This window comes from Staurois parvus, unplaced genomic scaffold (genome assembly GCF_062004578.1).
Source record: "Staurois parvus isolate SC_StPar_1 unplaced genomic scaffold, SC_StPar_1.0 ptg000690l, whole genome shotgun sequence".
Taxonomy (NCBI): domain Eukaryota; kingdom Metazoa; phylum Chordata; class Amphibia; order Anura; family Ranidae; genus Staurois; species Staurois parvus.
In genome coordinates, this window is record NW_028318486.1 from 570,658 (window position 1) to 583,665 (window position 13,008).

Genomic DNA, 13,008 nt, shown 5'->3' on the forward strand with positions numbered 1-13,008 from the left:
CAATAAGTGCCACCTACCAGTGCTGCCTATCAGTGCCAGTCAGTGCCGCCTATCAGTGCCAGTCAGTGCTGCCTATCAGTGCGCATCAGTGCTGCCTATCAGTGCCTGTCAGTGCCACCTATCAGTGCCAGTCAGTGCTGCCTAACAGTGCCAGTCAGTGTCGCCTAACAGTGCCAGTCAGTGCCATATATCAGTGCCATGTATCAGTGCTGCCTTTCAGTGCCCATCAGTGATGCCTGTCAATGCCCATCAGTGCCACCTACCAGTGCCTCCTCATCAGTGCCCATCAGTGCTACCTATCAGTGTCCATCAGTGCAGCCTATCAGTGCCCATCACTGCAGTCTCATTAGCGCACATCAGTGAAGGAGAAAAATCACTTATTTACATAATTTTATAACAAAAACTAAGAAAAAACATTTTTTTTTCAAAATTTTCAGTGGTTTTTGGTTAGTTTAAGAAAAAAATTAAAATCCTAAAGGTGATTAAATACCACCAAAAGACAGCTCTATCTGTCACAAAAAAAATACTAAAAATGTAATATGGGTACAGTGTTGCATGACCGTGCAATTGTCATTCAAAGTGTGACAGCGCTGAAAGCTGGAAATTGGCCTGGGCAGGAAGGGGGTAGAAGTGCCCTGTAGGCAGGAAGGGGGTAGAAGTGCCCTGTAGGCAGGAAGGGGGTATAAGTGCCCTGTAGGCAGGAAGGGGGTAGAAGTGTCCTGTAGGCAGGAAGGGGGTAGAAGTGCCCTGTAGGCAGGAAGGGGGTATAAGTGCCCTGTAGGCAGGAAGGGGGTAGAAGTGTCCTGTAGGCAGGAAGGGGGTAGAAGTGTCCTGTAGGCAGGAAGGGGGTATAAGTGTCCTGTAGGCAGGAAGGGGGTATAAGTGCCCTGTAGGCAGGAAGGGGGTAGAAGTGTCCTGTAGGCAGGAAGGGGGTAGAAGTGCCCTGTAGGCAGGAAGGGGGTAGAAGTGTCCTGTAGGCAGGAAGGGGGTAGAAGTGCCCTGTAGGCAGGAAGGGGGTAGAAGTGCCCGGTAGGCGAGGGGTTAAGGTTTATTCGTAATTTGTGATTATAACATGACTTAGGTTGGCCATACATTATACAATTTTCTGTTCAATTTCTTTAGATTTACCTTCCACTATGTAGTGCAAGGTCTTGCTTAATTTGATACAACTGAAAGTGTGGTTTAGGTTTGACCTCATATTATATGGTTTTTGCTAAATCTAAAGCAAATTTCTAAATTAAATTGTATATTGTATGGCCAGCCTAAGTCCCTGGTCACTTCAATACAACTTTGTAATAGTGCAACTTCCAGTGCAGTCGCACGATTTCAAAGTCTGATGTCATTCCGACTTCAGGTGCGACTTGCAAGACATCTGTGGATTGCAAGACACCGATGTTCATGCACGTTGCACCTGTAGTAGTGCATGTACCTCTTTAGAAATTGGTGTGACTCCGACCAAGTCAGAATCCCACTGATATGACCGCTTTAATTGCAGACAATAGGGTGCGACTTGCCATGCGATTTGAAACTCGCATCACATGGCAAATCGGATGGCAAGTTGAACCTGGTATGACACGGCACTTACTCATACTTGAGTTGTACCTTATGGCACAGAATTCTCTAAACAATATGTGGTGTATTGCCTACCACTGAGAATTCATAGACAAGGTACATGTGATGCAACCTATAGTCATGGACAAAAATCTTGTCCTCCCTGCATTTCTGTCAGATAATTCACCACGTCGCCCAGAAAATTGTTGCATTTACAAATGTTTCGGCATTATCATGTTTATTTCTTTTGTTTTTATTAATATGACACAAGAAAGTGGAGAAACAAAAAGCCAAGTCTGACCCATTCCACGCAAAACCACCAAAATAGACTGGACAAAATTATTGGCACCTTCTCAAAATTGTAAGAAATAATTGCATTCCAAGTTTGTGATGCTCCTGTAATTTGTAATTAAACTCACCTGTATCAATTAACAGGTACTGACAGTATAGAAATCAAACTGGCAACCAGTTAAAATGGTGAAAATTATACTCAACCTTTCTGTTTTGTGTCTCTGTGTGCCGCATGGAGCATGGAGAAGAGAAAGAGCCGCAAAGAATTGTCTGAGGATTTGAGGACAAAAATAGTGGAAAAGCACGGACAATCTCAAGGTTACAAGTCCATCTCCAGAGATCTTAATGTTCCTGTGTCCACTGTGCGCAACATTGTCAAGAAGTTTACAGCCCATGGCACTATAATAATCTCCCTGGATGTGGACGAAAAATAAAAAAATTGTTGAAAGATTGCAACGAAGGATTGTTGGAATGGTGGCTGAAGAACCTCCATCAACTTCCAGACAAATTCAAGCTGGCCTTCAGGCACAGGGTACAACTGTATCAGCTCGCACCAGGGGTGGACTGACCATTTGGAAACTCGGCACTGCCCGAGGGCCCAGGGTCAGTAGGGGGCCCCATGAGATGCCCCTGGTACCCTTTTCATAGGCTTTTTTTGAGTTTGGGCAAGGACACAGGGGTCCCATGATCCCCTATTGCCCGGGGGCCCCATGAGTTGTCAGTCCGCCCCTGGCTCACACTATATGTCGCCATCTGAATGAAAAGGGGCGCTTTGGTAGGAGACCCAGGAGGACCCCACTGCTGACACAGAAACAGAAAAAAGCCAGATTGGAGTTTGCCAAAACTTAGCAGAGGAAGCCAAAATCCTTTTGGGAGAATGTGCTGAGGACAGACGAAACATTATAGCTTTTTGGTAAAGCCCATCACTCTACTGTTTTCAGAAAAAGAACAAGGCCTTTAAAGAAAAGAATCCAGTCCCTCCAGTCACACATGGTGGGGGGTCACTGATGTTTTGGGGTTGCTTTGCTGCTTTATGCACTGGATGTCTTGGCCGTGTGTATGGCATTATGAAATCTGAAGACTACCAAAGAATACTGGGGTGCAATGTAGGGCCCAGTGTCAGAAAGTTGGGTCACCATCAGAGGTCATTGGTCTTCCAGCAGGACAATGACCCAAACCACACGTCAAAGCGTTGGAGAAATGGTTTCAGACAAAGTGCTGGAGAGGACTGAACTGGCCAGCAATGAGTCCAGATCTCAGTCCCATAGAGCTCCTGTGGAGAGATCTCAGAACAGCAGTTGGGAAAAGGAACCCTTCCAATCTGAGAGACCTGGAGCAGTTGGTGTAAGAAGAGTGGTCCAAAATTCCAGTAGCAAGGTGGAGGAAACTCATTGATGGTTACAGGAAGCCATTGATTTCAGTTATTTTTTCCAAGGGGTGTGCTACCAAATATTAAATTGAGGGTGCCAATAGTTTTGTCCAGTCCATTTTGGGGGTTTTGCGTGGAATGTGTCAGATTTGGCTTTTTGTTTCTCCACTTTTTTGTGTCGTACCAATACAAACAAAAGGAATAAACATGACAATGCCATAATATTTGTAATTGCAAAAATTTTCTGAGCTAAGTGGGGCATTCTCTGACAGAAATGCAGGGGGGACAATAGCTTTGGCCATGACTGTATGTATGAATATACAGCATGCTAGAATAAAGTGTTGTTATTTCAATTATTAATTGTATCCATGGCACCTAACCCCATGTTCATACCCAGGCATTTTCTGCAGCGTTTTGCAGAAACGCAGTACAGTCCATTTAACATGATTTCCTATGGGACATGTTCACACCTATGCATTTTCACCGGGAGCGTTTTTTGGAAAGGGTCAGGGACTTTTTTGACCACAAAAAGTTGCATTTTTGGTTCTATAGACGTCAATGGAAAAGGTGGAGAAAAGCATGTATTGCTTTTTGATGCATTTTGCATTGTAAAAAAATAAATAAAATAAAATGAAAAAAAAAAACCCCAGTCAAAACACATCAAAAACGAGGCAAAAACGCAAGCGCAAAAATGCTAAACGCAATGAAGAAACGGCTCAAACGCAGCCTGCATAGGTGTGAACCTAGCCTAAAAGATCCCATTTGTGTATGCAAATCTTTTGCTGTATAACGGTACCATTTAACTGTAGATACTGCATCTAGATATAAAAGGTTCATATAATAAATTAATATAAAATAAATAAATAAATAAATAAATGTTTGAATAAAAAAAAGATAATATATTAATCAACTATAATAATAATAATAATAATAATAATAATAACAATAATAATAATAACATTAATAACAATAATAATAACAATAATAATAATAATAATAATAATAACAACAATAATAACAATAATAATAACAATAATAATAATAATAACAATAATAATAATAACAATAATAATAACAATAATAATAATAACAATAATAACAATAACAATAATAATAATAATAACAACAACAACAATAATAATAACAATAATAATAACAACAATAATAATAATAATAATAATAACAATAATAATAACAATTATTAATATTATTATTATTATTATTATTATTATTAATAATAATAATAATAATAATACATTAAAATTCTAAAAGACATAAGGAAATTCTTTCATCAGCAGAACATTGTTTTCCCTAGGCTGCAAGCCCAAAAAAGGAAATTAATGACATTATTGTAGTTTGAATTATTAATGATTTTTTTTTGGATTTAAGTATCAGTTTACCTGTAAATAATGTAGTTGTAGCAGAGTGGATCCCGCTGTGAAATGATCACTAGTGATCAAAAGTGATTTGAAGAGAAAATCTCAGTGAAAATTCATATTGGGACGAGAGAGAAGACCCCGAGCTGGAAATGCTATACAGAGTAATGTGAGATTTCAAACAGGATGGACAGCATTTGGAGCAGCCAGTGTAGCTAGAGATGCCAAACAGGACAGGTGTTTATATGGGAGAAGGAGGACGTTGTTATAGGAGGATACAGGATGTCTGGGTGTTTGACATCACCTAGGAATGTGCAAATTGTAAATGTGTGCAATGCAGAGGAGAGAGGACGTGGACAAGTGACTTGTTAAAGCATATTTAAATTTAAAATTGTTATGTATTGCAACTTACTAGAAGTGATGGTCTGAATCCCCCCCACTGTTCGGTTCACAGTAGAACATTCGAACCTAATGAGCGTTCGACCTCGAACATCGAACCTAATGCAAGTCTATGGGACTCGAACTTGTAAATTCAAAGTGCCCACTTATATGCAAGGTATTGGCCGTAAAAGGGGTGTGGGGACTCGGGGACTGCCCTGAGGGACATGAATCATTGTAAAAAAAAAACATTTCAAAAAGTACCTTTTTTTTAAGGGGCCATCATTTTTCATTGCTTAACCCCCCTGGCGGTATTCTCGAGTGTAGCTCGGGGCAAAGTTTCAGTACCACAAGCGGTAACCCTGAGCTACACTCGGGCTTACCATGCAGCGCTGCTCTGCGATCCCTCGATCACTTACCTTGTCCTGAGCTCCCGCGATGTCCCTCCTGCAGTGTCCCCGGCAATGTCCTCCGGCCGATGCCGGCATCTGTCTTCCGCGTTCCATTCCCTGCGACGTCGGGACGTACGGGGGACGGAACTGGAGGGAAATTCAAAAATTACAAAAAGTGACATTCACTAAATACACTAAAATCACATAGTATAACATTCCTGTATCAAACCATTTCACATACATTTTGTCCCGAGTGCTTTGTCCGGCGCCCTGCCTGCATTTTTACAGTTCTTTCTGCCTGGAAACTGAGAAACGTCCATGGCGTCCAAAAACCGTCCCTTTAGGTCAAAAAGCGGTTTTAGACCAGCTAGAGAACAGCGGTAGTAAATCAGAACCACTTGCAGAATTGAGTGATAATGATTCGTGGGGGAAATTCCTCATCAGACACTGAAAACGATTCTGCGACTTTGCTCAGCGATGTGCGAACTTGGCGCTATATTTCACATTTCAGTGTTTTTGTTTTAATTATAATATTGAATTAAATGTATTATTATTATTATTATTTTTATGATTATTTATTATATTATAATTTATGATTTCGTGTTTCAAATTTTATCCTACCCGGGATGTTTACTAGACTCTTGTTCGGACAGATTTCAGTGAGTTATTCCTAAAAATTACAGCCTACAATAAAATAAATACATATTTCCATGCAAAAAAATATACCGCTTTTAGCACCAAAAATCTGAAATAATCAGACCGCCGAGGAGGTTAAAGTAAGAAACAAACAAACAAAACATCCTTTAAATATCATGGCTGGGGGGTCCCCTTATACTACCTGCAAAGTTGCACATCTGTACAATGTATAGAACAGTGGTTCTCAACCTTCCTAATGCCGTGACCCTTTAATACAGTTCCTCATGTTGTGGTGACCCCCAACCATAAAATTATTTACCCAGTAATTATAATTCATGAGTGTCCTTTTACCTCCAATACTGCTGCTTTCAACACAGTAGCTGCTTTTAACAGAGTAGCTGCTTTCAACACAGCAGCTGCTTTCTACACAGTAGCTGCTCTTTACACACCGGAAATATGTGTTTTCTGATGGTCTTAGGGGACCCCTGTGAAACGGTCGTTCGACCCCCAAAGGGGTCGCGACCCACAGGTTGAGAACCACTGGTATAGAACCTGCTGCAGCAGGAATGACATTTTTTTTTTTTTAAATGACAGTATTATTAAAAAATAACAGCGTGGGCTCCCTCCTCTTATCCATACCAGACACTTTAGGTCTCGTAGGAAGGTTAGGAGGGAGCCCACAGTAATTTTTTTTTTAAGTGGGTGGGGCTCCCCCTAAACGTCATACCAGGCCCCTTAGGCCTTTCAGGACTTTTGAAGAGAACCTTAACTCCCCAAAATTTTGGAAAAAGTGCATGGGGTTCCCCCTAAAAGCCATACCAGGACCTTTAGTCCTGGTAGGACTTTTAAGGGGAACACCACCCCCACAAAATGAGGGAAAAAATGGGGTGTTCCCCCTAAATTCCTACCAGGCCCTTTATCTGAGCACAGGCCTAGCAGGCTAGGAAAGGAGGGGGGGGGGGGTGATTGAGTGCCCCCTTCCCTGCGGCTTACCAGGCCATGTGCCCTTGTCATAGGGACAGTGCCCCCATGCCGTTGGAGACAAGGGCCTCTTCCCCCCAACTCTGGACCAGTGGTTGTTGGGGTCTGCAGACAGTGGAGCACATTAGCATCAAGGTACCCCTTTAAATAAGAGGCACCCTGATACTGCCCCCCCTTGTGAATGGGTAAGGAGTACTTGTACCCCAACTCATTCACTAAAGGGTTAAATTCAGTAAAAAATAAAGACGCCAGACTTTTGAAAAATTACTTTATTGAATAGAAAACAAAACAACAGTTTATTTAAAAAAAAGCCAAACATAGTTCCATCATTGTAATCCATCATTAATCACAGCGTCCAGCGTTGTCACGACACCGCCAACTCGCCGATATAAAAAAAAAAGATGCCTGCTGACCTGTCCACATCCGCCAAGCACTCGCCGCAATCTGACATTTGCCGGTCAGATGGAAATAATTGGGCGGAGCTAGCGGTGACCTCACTACTAGCTCCGCCTGATTGTGCTGTGATTGGCCAAAGCATTGCACCTGACCTGCAGTCAGGTGCATTTCTTTGGCCAATCACAATGCACTGTGAGAATACAGTGCATTGTGGGGTGCAACGGGTGAACAGCCCCTTACCGTTCTCTCACACAAGAGCGGCCAGTGTTTGAGTCGAACTTACGTTGGAGTTGATCATCAAGCCCATCCCTAATTGTAACAATTTATCTTCATTTCCGAAGGAGACCTCACAAAGACGGAGGCAATAGCCTTCAATACATTCGCAAACAACTCTGAAATGATGAAATCGCTGATTAAGCTGAATTAGAAGCTATCGGGATCCAGGATAAAGCTGAAAATAGCAAGAAACTTTAATACAGGCGAACCTTGCTTTACGAACGCCTTGGTTAACATAATTTTTGGTTTACGAATGAAAATCTATTGAAAACACTGCCTCGGTTTATGAATTTTTTACTAATTTTTTACTAATTTTTTTCGCAATACAAAGTATGTGTCAGTGCCGATTTTTAATGCAATTGCCGGAATTTTTTTTCTTCACTATAGCTCACAGAATTAGCTGTCACTTTCCCCTGAGCTAAAGGAAACTTTGTTTCTTTTATCTCGGGAAACAAACTAAAAGGAAACATTGTTTCTTTTAACTCTGGGAAATAAACTAAAAGGAAACATTGTTTCTTTTAACTCGGGGAAACACACTAAAAGGAAACATTGTTTCTTTTAACTCAGGGAACAAACTAAAATATGAAGCTTTGTTTCTTTTAGCTGGGGGAAAAGTGACAGCTGATTCTCTGAGCTATAGGAAAGGAAAAAAAGCCAGTAATTACATATAAAAACCGACACTGACCTATAGTGACAGGGACTTTTTTAAAACTTTTTTCTGACCTCCGGAGCGGGTTAATTGGTTTTCAATACATTCCTATGGGAAACGCATTTCGGTTTATGAATTTTTCACAATACAAAACGTCCCGGAGAATGCATTAAATTCGTAAACCGAGGTACACCTGTATATTCTGAATGTCCAAACCACTGATCCAACCACACAGTTTTTTTTTTTTTACAGACATGAAAAGAAATCATTTTAAACAAAAATGAGAGAGCCTTTTATTGTAATCAAAAACTAATGACTATGTTTCATTGCCATCCACCCAAAATCCAAAGAATCCATCCTATTCCCCAGGGAGACTTACTGTTTCCAGAATCAATAATTAGCAATCTCTCCCAATTTGCCGGCTACCATCTTTAAGATTATGTAGAATGCTTACCCTTTATACTAATGAGATCCCATGGATTTATTTATTAGCAAAAAGTTTTTTTCTCAAAATTGCCAGTCTTTTTACTTATAGTGCAAAAAATAAAAAACTCACAGGTGCTCCAATATCACCGAAAGAAAGCTCTATTTGTGGTAAAAAAAGAACGTAAATTTAATTTGGGTGCAGTGTTGCATGACCACGCAATTGTCAGTTAAGTTAAAGTAACGCAGCGCCGTAATGCAAAAATTGGCCTTGTCAGGAAGGGGGCAAATCCTTTGGAGGGCAAATTAAAGTAGAATTCTGGCTATGTGCCTAACTAGCCTTAAAACTGTCCTCTCCTCCCTCCAAACCCCTGCACTAACTAGCCTGTGTAAGACAAATGTATATACTTACCTATTTTCAGGTTGCTCTGATCTGGTCACTTGATCTGGCTCCCTTGTGTCATCCATCATGGCTTCAGGGGAGCAGAAGGAGCACCAACAATGGATGGGCCATTGAAGCCTGATGGGTGATGTCACCACTCCGGGCTTTACTAGCCGTTGTCGGAACACTCTATCCTCTCCCCTACAGCCGCCACTGACTGACACAGGGGAGCGGGATCACATAACTTTAACCACTTCCCGTCCTTAGAACGTACCCGTACATCCTTGGACAGGAGTGATGATATCAGGACCATAGATGCAGCCATGATCCTGGTTTCATTTTTTTTCAGCTAGCAATTCCCTACAAAACTAGGCCTGGTTCACACCTATGCGTGTTTTAGTGCTTTTTACATTTTGCAGAAACTTTCCACAATCCATTTAACATGGTCTCCTATGTGACACGTTCACATCCATGTGTTTTTAGATGCTGCTTCTTTGGACAGATTCAGGGACTTTTTTTCCCCGCAGCAGATTGCAACACGTATAGGTGGGAACCAGGCCTTAAAGTGAACTGAGTGGCTGTACAGCCGCCTGATTGCTTTTACAGGTGACAGAAGGGGGTCCCCCCATCGTATTGCTGCCTGCTACCTTTACAGCGCTCTCTTCTCCCACCAGGGAACCCAGGACCAAAACAATCAGTCAGATACCCTAGACAGAGTGAGAGGAACTTCCATTGTCCCACCTCCTTTGTGACATCAGAGACTGAACACGTATAGGTGGGAACAGGGGCGGACTGACAACTCATGGGGCCCCCAGGCAATAGGGGATCATGGGGCCCCTGTGTCCTTGCCCAAACTCAAAAGAGCCTATGAAAAAGGTACCAGGGGCATCTCATGGGGCCCCCTACTGACCCTGAGCCCTCGGGCAGTGCCCGAGTTTCCAAATGGTCAGTCTGTCCCTGGGTGGGAACCAGGCCTTAAAGTGATCTGAGTGGCTGTACAGCCGCTTGATTGCTTTTACAGGTGACAGAAGGGGGTCCCCCCATCATATTGCTGCCTGCTTCCTTTACAGGGCTCTCTCGTCCCACCAGGTAACCCAGGACCAAAGCAATCAGTCGCATGCCCTAGACAGAGTGAGAGGAACTTCTATTGTCCCTCCTCCTTTGTGACGTCAGAAACTAAAAGAGACAAGGATCACTTCCGGTTTCAACTTGTTGTTTACGACCCGCTACCGGCTTATAATGCAGCCGATCAACATAATTAGAGATGAGCGAATCGAAGTAGCCGAAGTGGAATTCGAGTCGAATATCGGAAAAATTTCGATTCGCGCCGAATCCGAAAAATAGCCTAATTCGGACGCGCGAATCGAAATTTTTCCGAAAATGGCGGCTGACATGTGCGGCGACGGAGCGGGGATGTCTGGGAAGGCGCGCAGACAAGGCGCGCTGACCCATAATGCATTCCTTAATGACATGTGATCGCATCAGCCAATCAGCAGCCAGCCAGCTAGCACTGTGTAATGGTCGAGCTATAAATAGCGGCCATTTTGGAATTCTTCATTTGCCTGCAGTCATTGAACAGAGGCAGACCGCTCTGTATTAGGGACAGGGACAGAGTTAGGGCCACAGAAACGATACTTGGGGACAGAGAAACGATACTTAGGGACAGAGAACTATTACTCAGGGACACAGAATTGTTAATTAGGGCCACAGAATCGTTACTTAGGGACAAAGAAACGCTAGTTAGGGCCACAGAATTCATACTCAGGGACAGACAGAATTGTTACTGAGTGCCAGAGAATTGTTATTTAGGGCCACAGAAACGTTATTAGGGCCACAGAATTGTTACTCAGGGACAGACAGAATTGTTACTGAGTGCCAGAGAATTGTTACTTAGGGCCACAGAAACGTTATTAGGGCCACAGAATTGTTACTCAGGGACAGACAGAATTGTTACTGAGTGCCAGAGAATTGTTACTTAGGGCCACAGAAACTTTAGTTAGGGCCACAGAATTGTTACTCAGGGACAGACACAGAATTGTTACTGAGGGCCACAGAACTGTTACTTAGGGCCACAGAATTGTTACTCGCACAGACACAGAATTGTTACTCGCACAGACACAGAATTGTTACTGAGGGCCACAGAACTGTTACTTAGGGCCACAGAATTGTTACTCGCACAGACACAGAATTGTTACACAGGGACACAGAACTGTTACTGAGGGCCACAGAACCGTTACTTAGGGCCACAGAATTGTTACTCGCACAGACACAGAATTGTTACTCGCACAGACACAGAATTGTTACTGAGGGCCACAGAACTGTTAGTTAGGGCCACAGAATTGTTACTCGCACAGACACAGAATTGTTACTCGCACAGACACAGAATTGTTACTGAGGGCCACAGAACTGTTACTTGGGGCCACAGAAACGTTAATCAGGGACACAGAATTGTTACTGAGGGCCACAGAACTGTTACTTAGGGCCACAGAATTGTTACTCGCACAGACACAGAATTGTTACACAGGGACACAGAACTGTTACTGAGGGCCACAGAACCGTTACTTAGGGCCACAGAATTGTTACTCGCACAGACACAGAATTGTTACTCGCACAGACACAGAATTGTTACTCGCACAGACACAGAATTGTTACTCAGGGACACAGAACTGTTACTGAGGGCCACAGAACTGTTACTTAGGGCCACAGAATTGTTGCTCGCACAGACACAGAATTCTTACTCGCACAGACACAGAATTGTTACTCAGGGACACAGAACTGTTACTTAGGGCCACAGAACTGTTAGTTAGGGCCACAGAATTGTTACTCGCACAGACACAGAATTGTTACTCGCACAGACACAGAATTGTTACTGAGGGCCACAGAACTGTTACTTGGGGCCACAGAAACGTTAATCAGGGACACAGAATTGTTACTGAGGGCCACAGAACTGTTAGGGCCACAGAATTGTTACTCGCACAGACACAGAATTGTTACTCGCACAGACACAGAATTGTTACTGAGGGCCACAGAACTGTTACTTGGGGCCACAGAAACGTTAATCAGGGACACAGAATTGTTACTGAGGGCCACAGAACTGTTACTTAGGGCCACAGAATTGTTACTCGCACAGACACAGAATTGTTACTGAGGGCCACAGAACTGTTACTTAGGGCCACAGAATTGTTACTCGCACAGACACAGAATTGTTACACAGGGACACAGAACTGTTACTGAGGGCCACAGAACCGTTACTTAGGGCCACAGAATTGTTACTCGCACAGACACAGAATTGTTACTCGCACAGACACAGAATTGTTACTCGCACAGACACAGAATTGTTACTCAGGGACACAGAACTGTTACTGAGGGCCACAGAACTGTTACTTAGGGCCACAGAATTGTTACTCGCACAGACACAGAATTGTTACACAGGGACACAGAACTGTTACTGAGGGCCACAGAACCGTTACTTAGGGCCACAGAATTGTTACTCGCACAGACACAGAAATGTTACTCGCACAGACACAGAATTGTTACTCGCACAGACACAGAATTGTTACTCGCACAGACACAGAATTGTTACTCAGGGACACAGAACTGTTACTGAGGGCCACAGAACTGTTACTTAGGGCCACAGAATTGTTGCTCGCACAGACACAGAATTCTTACTCGCACAGACACAGAATTGTTACTCAGGGACACAGAACTGTTACTTATGGGCCACAGAACTGTTAGTTAGGGCCACAGAATTGTTACTCGCACAGACACAGAATTGTTACTCGCACAGACACAGAATTGTTACTGAGGGCCACAGAACTGTTACTTGGGGCCACAGAAACGTTAATCAGGGACACAGAATTGTTACTGAGGGCCACAGAACTGTTACTTAGGGCCACAGAATTGTTACT